The sequence below is a fragment of the Podarcis cretensis genome (assembly GCF_951804945.1).
Source record: "Podarcis cretensis genome assembly, chromosome: 3".
NCBI lineage: Eukaryota > Metazoa > Chordata > Lepidosauria > Squamata > Lacertidae > Podarcis > Podarcis cretensis.
The window spans coordinates 111,609,578-111,623,912 of record NC_137172.1 but is presented as its reverse complement, the minus strand read 5'-3'; the positions used below and the strand labels follow the sequence as shown (position 1 = coordinate 111,623,912).

General features: G+C 44.5%; 1 long non-coding RNA gene across 4 annotated transcripts in view; it reads left to right on the top strand.

Annotated features, from left to right (window-relative positions):
• LOC307212657 overlaps positions 1–12,562 on the top strand; it is a 38,541-nt gene extending 25,979 nt beyond the window's left edge. Inside the window, exons 1-2 of one of the 4 annotated variants that reach the window (XR_013837058.1) lie at positions 910–1,064; positions 12,270–12,562. This is a non-coding gene — a long non-coding RNA (uncharacterized lncRNA). Of the gene's footprint in view, positions 1–909; positions 1,273–3,051; positions 3,266–12,269 lie in introns of those variants that run through there. The other 3 variants (XR_013837059.1, XR_013837060.1, XR_013837057.1) reach the window with 3 other exon arrangements.
• Positions 12,563–14,335: the final 1,773 nt, after the last annotated feature.

Sequence of the window (14,335 nt, the reverse complement as noted above, 5' to 3'; positions counted from 1 at the left end):
CGTGTCCGCTTCTCTGGAGCAGCAGAAAACAACCTTTCTCCCTCCTCTATGTGACATCCTTTTATATATTTGAACATGGCTATCATACCACCCCTTAACCTCCTCTTCTCCAGGCTAAACATGCCCAGCTCCCTTAGCCGTTCCTCATAAGGCATCGTTTCCAGGCCTTTGACCATTTTGGTTGCCCTCCTCTGGACACGTTCCAGTTTGTCAGTGTCCTTCTTGAACTGTGGTGCCCAGAACTGGACACAGTACTCCAGGTGAGGTCTGACCAGAGCAGAATACAGTGGCACTATTACTTTCTTTGATCTAGATGCTATACTTCTATTGATGCAGCCCAGAATTGCATTGGCTTTTTTAGCTGCTGCGTCACACTGTTGGCTCATGTCAAGTTTGTGGTCAACCAAGACTCCTTGTCCACTTTAAATATATACTGTTATGAAACTGCAGGTTATTACAGTAATCCTGCCAATGTTCTTATCTGTTTACAATATATCTGTAAATATTCAGTAAACCATTTCCATTCTTTGTTGTCTTGATTTCTTATTTATCTGGAAAGTTTCATCATTTCTGCATATTCCATAAGTTTTTGTATCCATTCTTCCTTTGCTGGGACTTCTTCTTCTTTCCATTCTGGAGCAAGCAACATTCTTGCTGCTGTAGTTGCATGCATGAATATATTTCTATACAGTTTGGGTACTTCTGTCCCTATAATTCCCAAATAATGTTCCTATAATGTCGTGTGTTATTATTCATCATTCAGATTATTATCAGCACCAGAATGAGATCATAAATGCCAATCTCTCTCCTTCAGGTGGACAACATCAGCACGAGGACATAATGACCAGTCTCTCTCCTTCATTGGCCACTATCAACATGAGGTCACAATGGCCAGTCTCTCTCTCTCTCTCTCTCTCTCTCTCTCTCTCTCTCTCTCTCTCCTTCAGGGAGGCAGCATCCTCATGAGGTTACAGTGGCCAGGAGAGGGTCAGAAAAACCAGATCACAGCAGGTTGTGTGTACAGATGGTAGATGCAGGTGTTGCCTGGCACCCCAGATTCAATGGTGAGCCTTCAAAGTCGCAAGTTGAGGGCAGAGTAGAGAGAAGAGATGGACTAGGCAGCAGCTGATGGGCAAAGCAGCAGTAGAACAGCCAAGAGGAGACTACGGAAGAAGAGAGGAAGGATAGGAGGAAGCACCCAGCATATGGCGAGAAAGAGAGAAGGTAATTAGGACAGGAGTAGCAATGCTCACCTGATTTGTTATTCTTCTGGTAAGTTTCACCATTTCTGCACATTCCATAAGTTTTTGTATCCATTATTCCTTTGCTGGGACTTCTGCTTCTTTCCATTTTGAGGAAAGTAACATTATTGCTGCTGTAGTAGCATACATGAATAAGTTTCTATACAGTTTAGGTATTTCTGTCCCTATAATTCCCCAAAAGAAAGCTTCTGGTTTTGTATACAAAAGTTATTTTAAACATCCTTTTCAATTCATTATATATCATTTATCATTAAATATCATTTCCAATAGCTTTAACAATGGCATTACTGGGAACTGGTTCAACGGTGCCATTGTTAAAGCCAGTGTTTGTTTTCCTCGGGGGGGGCATGCAGGGGTATCCCAATTTGAAGTATAAAATGGTGATTTTCTTGAGTCAAAATGAGAGCACCCCAAAACATTTCTTTAGGAGAAAAAAACGCTGGAAAAAGTGTGTGCGATTCGGTGGCATCTCCAAATGAAAGGCTTGTCAGAGATTCTGGAGAGCCTCTGCCCATCAGAGAAGGTGACAGTGGATTCTCATCAGGTGTAGGGAAGCTGTGACCCTCCATTGCCCACGCTACCTGGGACTGATGTGATATGGAGTCCGCAGAGTCCCACATCCCTGGACTAGTTGGGAAAGTGTTCTAGCACATTGTAATATGTGTTTATGTGTTCAGGGATGACCTGTGAACCCATAAGAGAAGGAACAGACTGTGCACAAATAGCACCATCCTACAGAGCCACTGTGGGGTGGATTGGCACTGTGGGTTAAACCACAGAGCCTAGGACTTGCCGATCAGAAGGTCAGTGGTTCGAATCCCCGCAACGGGGTGAGCTCCTGTTGCTTGGTCCCTGCTCCTAGCAGTTCAAAAGCACGTCAAAGTGCAAGTAGATAAATAGGTACCGCTCCGGTGGGAAGGTAAACGGCGTTTCCGTGTGCTGCTCTGGTTCGCCAGAAGCAGCTCAGTCATGCTGGCCACATGACCTAGAAGCTGTACACTGGCTCCCTCGGCCAATAAAGTGAGACGAGTGCCGCAACCACAGAGTTGTCCGCGACTAGACCTAATGATCAGGGTTCCCTTTACCTTTACCTTTACAGAGCCATCACTGGATGCAGCCCTGTAGCTTGATGACGCTACATGTATAATGAGAATACAAGGTCAAATTTGTTGGAACAATGGAACTACTCAAATGCATCCCCAGCTCATTAAGGTTTTTGCAAATAGCAATCATGGATGTGTATGGATCTGGATCGAGACCCCAGGATGGTGCTGTCATTGAAGGCTTAGCAGGCACACCAGACAGGAAGCTAGGAAAAAACTTCGGTCTCTCTTAAGCAAAAGCAGAAGAGGAACCTTATGACTTCATCCATGAACCACTAAGTCCAGTGCCACCTAGGGACTAGACCATATTATTGCACAGTCCACCCAGGAGGAAAGGTTAACCCTTTTCTTCCTGTGCCATTTTCCTGATGAAATCACCTGCCTCCGAGATGCTGTTTGTTCTGGCTGGAAATTATGTGTCCAAGTCATGCTAGCAAGTAATATTTTACTTGCCATTCATGCTGCAACTGGAACGATATTGTTTGCTACACAGGAAGAGCTGCACCCATTTAGGACTCATGGTTATTCAGTTTAATTTTGACAATGTTGCTTTTTTACTGCCTAATCAAGTGATCAGTCGGTTAAAGGCAGCACAGTTGATCAGCTGGAAATTTTAATCAGTTGGCATTCCCCAGGTTTCATGTGTCAACAAGAACATTATTAATTTCCCATTTCTTCTCCCTCAGACTTGTAAAAAGAACCACCCACAGCTTGAAAACAATGCGCCCAGTGGCTTTCTTTCATTGCAGTCTTGAAAAAATAGATCAGGAGAGCAGGGGAGCAGAGTGTCTCAAAAAAGAAATGCATATGGTTGATAAGGTCTTTGATAAACAGCATTTTGTGAGGAATAAAGAGGAAATGAAGAGATTGGAATTTTCCCCTCCATAGTGCCACAGTTATTATTATTACTATTATTTGTTGAATTTATATACCACCCTATAGGTAAAGGTAAAGGAACCCATGACAGTTAAGTCCAGTTGTGACCGACTCTGGGGTTATGGCGCACATCTCGCTTTATTGGCCGAGGGAGCCGGCGTACAGCTTCTGGGTCATGTGGCCAGGATGACTAAGCTGCTTCTGGCGAACCAGAGCAGCACACGGAAATGCCATTTACCTTCCCACCAGAGCGGTACCTATTTATCTACTTGCACTTTGATGTGCTTTCATACTGCTAGGTGGGCAGGAGCTGGGACCAAGCAATGGGAGCTCACCCTATCGTGGGGATTCGAACCGCCGACCTTCTGATCAGCAAGTCCTAGGCTCTGTGGTTTAACCCATAGCGCCACCCGCGTCCCCATACCACCCTATATCCAGAGATTAAATATATTGCAAAGGAAGTAAGGTGATGTAGAGACACAGATGCCCAATGTTGAAGAAAACCCGACTTATGCTTAACACACTAGGCTAATTGTTCGAGAACAGCTTATCCATTTGGAAATGTGACCTCATCAATATTGTCAAGGTCATTGGAACTGGTGTCGATTTGCTAAACAGAGGATTGGCTGGTAAAATGAAATATGTTTTGCAAGAAGCTCTGTTCCCATCACTTTAAGAACTGAAGCTAGAAACTGAGTATGTTGGAATAGAGAATGCTAACAATACTATGTACCAATGTTGTACCTCGGAGAGGACGTGTAATTGTAAGCTACTTTGGGATCCCATGTGGACTGAAAAAAAGGTTATATTCATAATAAATAAATAAAATAACGCAAAGATGAAACAAGTACAAAAATGTATTTGTTAATGTAACAGAAATGTAAATGAGATATAGCATGGCCTCAGCCCGACATGCTCTGGGAGCGATGGCGAGGTTGCGCAACCTCGCCATTGCTCGCGGACCCGTTCTGGGGGCTGGGGTCAGGGGAAGCTCGGGCTTCCCCCGCCCCCAGCCCCGCAAGCTCCGGGAGCGATGGCGAGGTTGCACAACCTCGCCTTCGCTCCCAGACCACCAGCCCCGAGGCTAAAAACGAAGCCACGACAGCTAGCGGGATCCATCCCGCTCGCTGTCATGGCTTCTTTGCTCTTTGGGGCTCGGCGGGGGGGGGGGGGGAATAATTTTTTTTCTTTATTTCCCCCCCCAAAAAAAATAAGTGCGCCCTATGGGCCGGTGCACCCTATAGGGCGAAAAATACGGTATCTGACTTTTAGAAGACAACTGAAGGCAGCCCTGTTTAGGAAAGTTTTTAATGTTTGATGTTTTATCGTGTTTTTAATATTCGTGTTTTTAAAGAGGAGGGGCAGGGGTTGGCCACAACCTCCCCTCCCAAGAACCCAGCAGTGTGGCTCCTTAAATGCGCTAAGCCACTCCCCCCCGACCAACTGGATTGGTTGGCCAGGGGCTGTAATGCAGCCGGGTCTCCCTAATGGCACGGGGGCTTGGCCATGCCCCCACTGCATGCAGGGAGACCACATGGCCTGCCCGCAACACTGCCCCACAAGGAAGTGGAGTGGCCTTGTGACCTGCCCAAAGTGGAAGGGGAAACCCAGCCATATGGATGGGGTATAAATAATAAATTATTATTATTATTATTATTATTATTATTATTATTATTATCCACTCATTTCCCTCCCTGCACATGCCCTATGTGAATAAAGTACTAAGTGGCGATTGCAATCTTGGTGTAGAACCACGTACAATACCATTGGGCAAGTGTGTGGATACACCTCCAACCCCAGTGCCAGGAGTGCCTACATCTGTTTTCAAATGGTGACACTGTGGGGCGACACAGGACTCAGCTACATAGCTGCAAATAAAACCATTTAAGTGTGTTGTAAAGTGCAGTATACCCATGTGACACTAGATGGTGACAGTGAGCTATGGCAAATTCAATATATTTTTCAAAACGTGTTTTGTTTTTTTTTAAAAAGAATTTTCACAGCATTTTTTATATGCGTGTAGATTCCAACACGGATCAAACTGCAATGAGCTTTTATATCTGAAATGGAATGAGTTTCTCGAGAAGCACTTCTCAGGGACAAAAAATATATATGTGGTAGATCTAGATTGTAAGTGGAGTATAAAGAAAAAGAAGTACTCGGCTCCACTGATTCTAGAACAAAGTGTCATGTGTGTGCAGCCCAAATTTACCTTTTTCCTTCTCTTTGTTTTTCTGGAGGACAAACTGCTTTAGTTCTGCTTTGGCTTCTTTGAAATCAATGCCACCAGGTCTATCTATATCTATCTATCTATCTATCTATCTATCTATCTATCTATCATCTATCTATCTATCTATCTATCTATCTATCTATCTATCTATCTCTCTAAAATCCTGACCCAGTGATAATAATTTATAAAATACTTGATTGCATTTATATTTACTCGCAATCTCATTTATAGTTCAGAAGCCCCAAAATACTGTCTGTGGTTTAAGGCAGGATTCAGGACTGGGTAGCCTTCATTCTTAGAATGTTTAGGAAATGTGAGGGTTGAATGAAATAGATAGAGGTGGATGGATGGATGGATGGATGGATGGACGGAAGGACAGACAGATAGACAGATAGGCAATGAATCCAGTTGGTGATCTTGAACACAGGAAAGAGCTTTTGAACCAGTGGACGTCTCCACTAATAGAAAAAGAGGGAATGCAATTCACTCCCACCCCTGTAGTTCTTCACGTCACCTTCAACCGTTTTGGAGTTTTCTCCAGTTTTCTAAGACTGATAGGTGGGGATGGGAGGCTGTGTGAGAAAACGATAATCAGAAATGCCCTATATTCTTTTTTTCTATTAGGAGAGGCATCTGCAGGATCAAAAGCCCTTCTGTAAGCACAAGGAGACCTATCAGATCTCGATCTGTATATGTATGTGTATACGCATATTTTCTTTCTCATAGGCTAGTTTTGCAGATTCCAGACCTTAATAGGTCTCTTGACTGCACATCAAAACTCCATTATCACAAAGAACTGTTGCTAAATTCCTTTAAGACACTTACACTCATAGAGAAGTTTCACCAGCCTTCCTTATCGGAAAAGAGTCTTGGCTTGAAATCAAGCAGGCCTTTTGGGTTTAAAATCTGACAGGCTTCAAAGTCTCCCTTACGAGCACAAAAACTCAACCAATCCCATAGTGGAGTAGTGATTTTCCTGCCGCCCAGACTAGAGTATATCATGCTGTATGGATTAAGCATCTTAGAGACTGGCAGCCATAAAGCATTCTCTGCAGGCTCTGATGTGGCTTTGGAAAAAAAAAGTTTGGCAGGCACTTATGCCACATTTGCCTAACAACTAAAGCAAATTACTGGTAACATGAGAAACTTGCAAAGATCTCGATGCCATTAAGAAGTTGCTTTTGAGACAACGGTATCGGCCCACCGATAAGGTATCATAAAAAAACCTACCATCTCCACCCTTAACCATCAGCAGCTTGCAGCTTAGTCAGAGGCAGGGGGATGCCAGAAGGCAAAGATTTGTAAAAGGGAAAGGTAGATTGCAAAGAAGACTAGGCCATTTCAATTTGGAGTTGGGAAGAAAGGCAAGCGGAAGAGAAATCATGCAGAAAGGTCACTTGGCCTTGAGACGGTAAGGGTCACCCAGCGCAACAGCACAGAAAGACCAGAGGTGGGAAATGAAAACTACCAGCTCTCTCATGATACAAAGAAAGGACTTTAACAGGGTGGCATCTTTTGATGTAAAGAATATTTTAAAGAAGAGGCTGCTTTTATTTAAGACAGACGCACACACTTCATTTTTGACCCCCAAGGCGGTTTGTTTGTTTGTTTGTTTGTTTTGCAGGAGATTTAACTGAGTCCCTGTGCAAGGACTTCTGCTTCTGCAATGGGGCTTTCCCATCTCTCCTACCCCTGGGTGCCCTACAAAGTTGGCTCAGGATGTGTATGTGTGTCTGGAGACCCCTCAAAACATTGGATTGGGGAGGAGAGGGGGGAATCGTTCCATCTGGCAAGCCGAAATGCTTGTGCTGACAGTCAGCGGCGCACAATATTGAATTCCTCCCATAGGGTGGCATCCAATTAAAAACTTCTGTTTTCACAAGGATTTCCATTTGCGCGACAGAAATCCCCCTCCCTCTCCTTTCCCCGTGCCATGTCCAAATCTGCTCTGGAGAGCTGGAAGGACTCCCAGAACAGATTTTTTGGGGGGTGGGGGGGGGGAAGGAGTGGGCACATGGGGAGAGGAGAAAGTTGCACTGCGCAGCCAGAAGTCCTTGCACTAACGGAGCTACTTCATTTGATGCTTTTATTTATTTATTTATTTATTTATTTATTTATTTATTTATTTTGTAACAACGTTTGTAACCTGCCAACTCATATGGGGGGGGGGAATCATGGCGGTGTACAATAAAGTCAATTAAACTTCTTGAAATGTCATAAGATGTTTGCCCATCAATTCAACAGGGCATTCTCTGATAATTGCGTGAACAGGCAGAGTCCCCCAGATCCCGGGCGCCACCCCCCCCGTCATGTGGAATAACGACTCAAGACAACGTCCTATGGGATTAAATTGGCCACAACTTTATTATATTTCAGATGTGGGTAGACCTTGGCTTAGGCATTGGGCATTATCCCTCCCCAGTCCCCAGCCGGGGACATAGGGAACATCAGGGTTATCCTGTGTGTGTATGGGGATGGGCCGGCTCTGGAGAACATATGTTCAAGCAGAGATAGCTGCCCCCGTTATGCCGCCGTCGCAGGGGAGAGCAATGACGACCTCTAGGCGTAAGGTGAAAGCCTCTCCTCAAAAACCCCTTTAACGGGGAACCCTGGTATCGCAGCAACAAAGAGGAAGGGGGCTTGGGTCACTGCTGCACGCCCCCCCCCCCCATTCAGGGAAGATAGACTAAAGGATTCCACACGACGGAGTGAGCTCCTGTTGCTCTGTCAAAACTAGTAGTTTGAAAGCATGCCAGTGCAAGTAGCTAAATAGGTACCACTGCGGTGGGAAGGTAAACGGTGTTTTCCGTGCACTCCGGTTTCTGTCATGGTGTTCCATTGTGCCAGAAGCGGTTTAGTCTTGTTGGCCACATGACCCAGAAAGCTGTCTGTGGACAAACGCCGGCTCCCTCAGCCTGAAAGTGAGAGAAGCGCTACAACCCCATAGTCACCTTTGACTAGACTTAACTGTCCAGGAGTCCTTTACCTTTTACCTTTTTAAATGCTTAATGCCCTTCACTTTGTCAATGCATCCTCCTCATTCTCAGACAAATCAGTTGGCATTTTCCCTTTGCTTTCTAATTTTTCTCCCCAACTACAGGACATGGATACTTTATACCTAAAGCAGCCATGTCCAAAGTCCGTTTTGGAGGCCTAATCTGGCCTGCCAGTTCAACCCTAAAAATAGTTCAACAACTCTTTGAGGCAAAACCATTAAAAAAGCTCACAAATTCAATCCTAAAAAAAAAGTTTAGCAACTTTGGTCGGCCCTCATGACCTTTCACTTCATCAAATCTGGCCCTCTTTGACACCACTGACCTAAAGCATTTACCTTAGTGCTTTCCAGTACAGTGGTGCCTCGCAAGACGAAAAGAATCCGTTCCGGGAGTCTCTTCGTCTAGCGGTTTTTTCCATTGACGGCTTGGCGGATTAGCGCTATTAGTGGCTTAGCGGCTTTTAGCGGCTTTTAGCAGCTTATCAGCTTAGCGGATCAGCTGATAAGCGGCTTAGCGGCTTAGAAAAAGGGGGGGGGGGGAACCCCGCAGGAACTCGCAAGACATTTTCGTCTTGCGAAGCAAGCCCATAGGGAAATTCGTTTTGCGAAGCGCCTCCAAAACGGAAAACCCTTTCGTCTAGCGGGTTTTCCGTCTTGCGAGGCGTTCGTCTTGCGGGGCACCACTGTAGTGAACAGCACTGTGGGGCTGTGTCTTTTAATTGACCTCCTGACAAGGGAGTCACTGCTGTTTACCAGGAGGAAGATGGGAAGAGCAATGCAGCAGAGAGGTTAGTGTGGTGCCACCACACTGGTGGAGCCAACATGGCAGTGTTTGCACTGCACTGACCTTCCTGGTGCCTTGCCCATCGTGCTCTCCTTCCCAATAAGCAGCAACAACTCAGTTGTCAGGAGATCAGACAAGTGCTTCCAATCTATCCTGCCGTCCGCGGCTGGTACTGTGTACCCCAGCCATCTCCCCAATGGCTCACAGAGATAATACTCAGTCCTGCTAATTAAGATCCTTTAACCTCCTGCATGCAAAGCATGAAGCTATGGTCCCTGTAATTGCACCCTTTTGCATTTATTATTCTTGTCTTTTATTCTAATTTTAAAGTCTTGGTATGTTTTGTAAGCTGCTCCCACCCCACCCCAAATTTTGTGTTTTGGGTGTTTGTAGTAAGCCACTTTGGACACTGTGGGAAAGTGGCATATAAATTGATTAAGCTAATCATGAACATTAATTGCCTCCACACTAATAATGTCTCCCTTTGCCCCTAATAATGCTCTTCAAATGGAAGTGATTTCCTGTGGGAAAGAAATACAGCCGTGTGTGTACATTTGCCCTCACTCTCGCCCCTCATATTTATTTATTTATGTTTTCATTTAAAAAAATACTTTGTGGTTTTCTTTCGATATTTCCCAATTAAGTTGCCTAAGGTAGGGGGAGAATGGCAAGATCCTCTCAGTATATTTTTTCTATAATTCTTTACAAGGTCCTCTGTGACTTTGGTTAATTGTCACATTGCATAGCCCTTTTATTTTTGTTCTTTAAAAAAGTGAAAGAGAACCTCATTTACCTTAGGTATAGGAATTTTAATGTAGGAAGCGAGATGGTTTATTCATTCAAAAAATATTTTATGGGAACTTGTTCCAAGCTGAAGGAACTCATGTAAAAACTCGCTCCCTGGGGAACCACTTTCTTGCAGTCTCACATCTGAAACAAAGGAGGAATTTTCTTTGGGTAAACTCAAAGCAGAAAGCTCAGGGTCACAAACTAGGATTTCCCTCGCCTGCAGGACAGCTTGTATACTGAAAGGCCCTCCATTTCCAGCAGATGTACGGAGACTCTGTTATATAACCCACACATTTGTTGTCCTGTCAGGCCAGGATGTGGAGTCAACCTCAGCAAAATTAAGGACAGCGAAAGGTCCTCCTCAGATCACAAGACTTTAATGAATTCAGAATGGATATTAAAGACAGCTCTGGAAGGTGGTCTAGTCACTCATTATTCTCCTGTGGGAAGGCTTTAGCGGTTAAACCAGATTAGCTAAATGCTGTCATTTCATAAGTCACTTGTGATTAAGAGCAACCAGTCTGGTTTTGTGCTCCCCTTCTTCAAAGAGAAGCACATGAAGCAGGAATGAAGGGGTGGGCGAGTATTTATTTACTAGATTTACACTCCTCTGCCAATGTGCTCAAATCAAGTTTACAAAAATAATGCCTTACAACAACATGGCTGATGTTAAAGTAAAAAAAAATAAAAATAAAAGGAATAATGAGGGAAGGGGGCAAATTTATGCAGGGTTACATGGAGCAAATCCCAGGAAGCGCAGTGAGACTTATTTCTGAGAAATAGGCACAGGATCAGGCAGTCAAGTTCCAGTTCTTAGGTTGCATACACATTGTAGGCTTAAAGCACACCCAAAGCACGTTTAGCGCTGTGGTCTAAACCACTGAGCCTCTTGGGCTTCCCAATCAGGTCAGCGGTTCGAATCCCCACAGTGGAGTGAGCTCCCGTTGCTCTGTCCCAGCTCCTGCCAAACCTAGCAGTTGGAAAGCACGCCAGTGCAAGTAGATAAATAGGTACTGCTGTGGCGGGAAGGTAAATGGCATTTCCATGTGCTCTGGTTTCTGTCACCGTGTTCCGTTCACTAGAAGCAGTTCAGTCATGCTGGCCACATGACCCAAAAAGCTGTCTGTGGACAAACGCTGACTCCATCAGCTTGAAAGTGAGATGAGCGCCTCAGCTCCATAGTCACCTTTGACTGGACTTAATCATCCAGAGGTCCTCAACTCCATAGTCACCTTTGACTGGACTTAATCGTCCAGAGGTCCTCAACTCCATAGTCACCTTTGACTGGACTTAATCGTCCACGGGTCCTTGAACATTTTTTTTTACCTTCCTTCAAGAGTGTGGTGCTTGGCCCCAGCTAGGGCAGTGGAGGGGGCCCTTATCGCCACACCTGTCCATCTCTGATACAGCCAGGTGGTATGGCCATAGGAGGCGGGAATCTTATCTAAGCTCAAGGGCCACATTCCTTCATGGGCAGCTTTCCAGGGACTTCCAATGGCCTGGCTCAACAGAGGGCAGCTTAAAGCTCTCCAAACTGTGGTACAGCTTCAGTTTTTCATTCAGAGGGTCCCTGGTAGCTCCAGTTGCAGAGGGTCTCCGGTGGGACTTCTACCTGAGACCTGGCTGCCAGTTGCAGTGGACCAGGGTCAGTGATGATGAAGTCAAACAACAACTGGAGGGTATCAGGTTCCCCAACCCCAGAGTTGAAAATGTTGAGCTATGCAGACCAACGTTCTGACTCATGTTTATATGTTGTTCTTTTACATGTTCTCTTAACACCTTGTGTTTGATGGCCAGTTAAGTAGGAAATGCACTGCTAAATTAGGATTTGAACCAAGTCTGTGTCTAATCCACTTACCAGTTTTTAGCTTCTCTACCTTAATCATTTTACCCCTGAGGCTCCTGGTCTGCTGGCTGGCATCACCAACTGCCTTTGTTCTTTCCATTTCAATAACACTTCTAACCCCAAAATATGTAGAGGAGTAGAAAAATGTCCCTGCGGGTTTCCTATTGCTGTCACTTCTCTTCATCAGACAAATGAAAAGATGTTTCAGCTTTTATTGCATGTTTTTTTCTTGATGTCTGCAATTGAAAAATTATTGAGACAGGGCACAGATGTTCGGAAGGTTGGCATTTTATTCACATGAGTGTTAGAGTGGCACAGTCTGACTCACACATCTAAGACGCTACCTCACTGGGATCCTGATCCTGATCTCATTGTATTCGACAGGCCAAGAATTGATGAATCAGAAATAAGGAACAAAGAACCTTTGAAGAAACATGGTTCCAAGAATTCCTGGCAGTCTCAACCCTAGTTGTAAAGATTACAGAGAAGACCATCTAGACAAAGTTACAATGATATTTGTGTGGCGGGAAAGACTGGAGAAGAAAAAGTCTGGCATGTAGGGAGGAGGGCAGAAAACCCTCTGAAACAGATATTGGAAAATGTGGAAAATGCAGCTGATGATGCTTAAATTCATATGGATCTGAAAAAATAAACACTGACTTTTCAACAAAAATCCACTCTGCCCCAACCTCACCTTTTCCTTAAACTGCAATTGCTGATAGACCAGCCTTAGGGTAAGGCTGAGTTCACACAATCAGTTCTAATGACAGCAAGCACTTGATTGGCTTCTCCCAGCTTGCCTGCCACTGTGAGGTTATTGTCACAACTGATAGGAGAGGTGATCCTTGACAGCTAATCTGTACTTCCTCAAACCATCTTATAGCTATTCTTCTGCTTTACTTCCACTTCTCTTGCAAGGGTGTGAACTGATATGGGTTGATATTTGGATGCTAAGGGGCCTTACTATGCATTGATCTGGTATTGCACTACCTCCAGGAATGGTGGGAAAAGAAAGAAGTACAGCTTCTGCTCAGCTGGAATCTTTCAACATGGTCACCCAGTGAGACCCTGGATAGTTGACTTGCACCATGCCAGGGCTCAACTCTGGGGGATTCCCATGGAAGGAGTTTGGGAACGTCCCAATCATGACAGAGTGTCATTCCAACAGCAAGGGCTGAGTGGAATGAGGAACTGGATCCTTGCCCTACTGCCATGACAACCCAACTTTCTGCTGTAGTTAATAAAGTTTTGGCTTGGTTTTACCCAACACACGTGTCTTGTCTCAGTTATTTCACCGCTCTTGCAGGGCCTCAGATTGTGCCTGCCTGGGCAACCTGGCTATCCCTCTGGAAATTATAATATTTAGTTTATTTACAAATACACAGGTTGAACATAGCTGGAGATGCAGACAAACTATCCAATGCATTGCTTTTGAATCAAATTTCCAGGGAGGCAGCCAGCATCTTGAGGTACCAAACTCTGTATATGCAATGAAGAAGATCAGATGAGAAGAGTCTTAATTTGCATCAGTCACTAGCCATAGCAATAAAATAAAATAAGATATACTGATGATAGAGGTAAAAACTTAACTATACAAAATACAGTGGTACCTCGGGTTAAGTACTTAATCCGTTCTGGAGGTCCGTTCTTAACGGGAAACTGTTCTTAACCTGAAGCACCACTTTAGCTAATGGGGCCTCCTGCTGCTGCCGCGCTGCCGGAGCCTGATTTCTGTTCTCATCCTGAAGCAAAGTTCTTAACCTGAAGCACTATTTCTGGGTTAGCGGAGAGTGTAACCTGAAGTGTATGTAACCTGAAGCGTATGTAACCTGAGGTACCACTGTACATTTGGGAAGTTTACATCAATAATCAAATAATAGATCTTATTCTAATTGCCCCCGCTAAAAACCTTGCAGTTTTTGCTGTCACCTGATCATCTTGCTCTGCTAGAAGAAAGGTCACTGTAGCAATGGCTGAGTGACCCGGCATGGACAATAGTAGAGGGGTAATAACCTCACTCCTCAAATCTTTATATAGAATGGAAGCCAGAAGCAGATGAGCCACTGACACAATACCGCCATCTCCACATGGACATAATCATTTTTCCTGCAGAAATCGACCCTCAAGTACAGCCGAAGGCAGTATATTCAATCCTGCGAGAGTGAAAGCGCATCTGTATTTTGGAATTGTTAAATTTTGCAAATAGGGTGCCAAAGTGTTGAAATGACTCGATGGGAAATAATCATACCATGGACAAAATTTCCTTATTCTGCCCAAATTATTCTGTCGCTGTGCGAAGAAGTATTTCTTTTTGTCTAGCCTAAATTTTCTGCCATTCAACTTTGTTGGATGACTCCAGTCTCCTATTAAAAAACCCCAACAACTTTGTTTATCAGTGTTTGAAAATAATCTCCAAACAAGATGGCAAAGCCTGTCCCATGCTCCTGCTG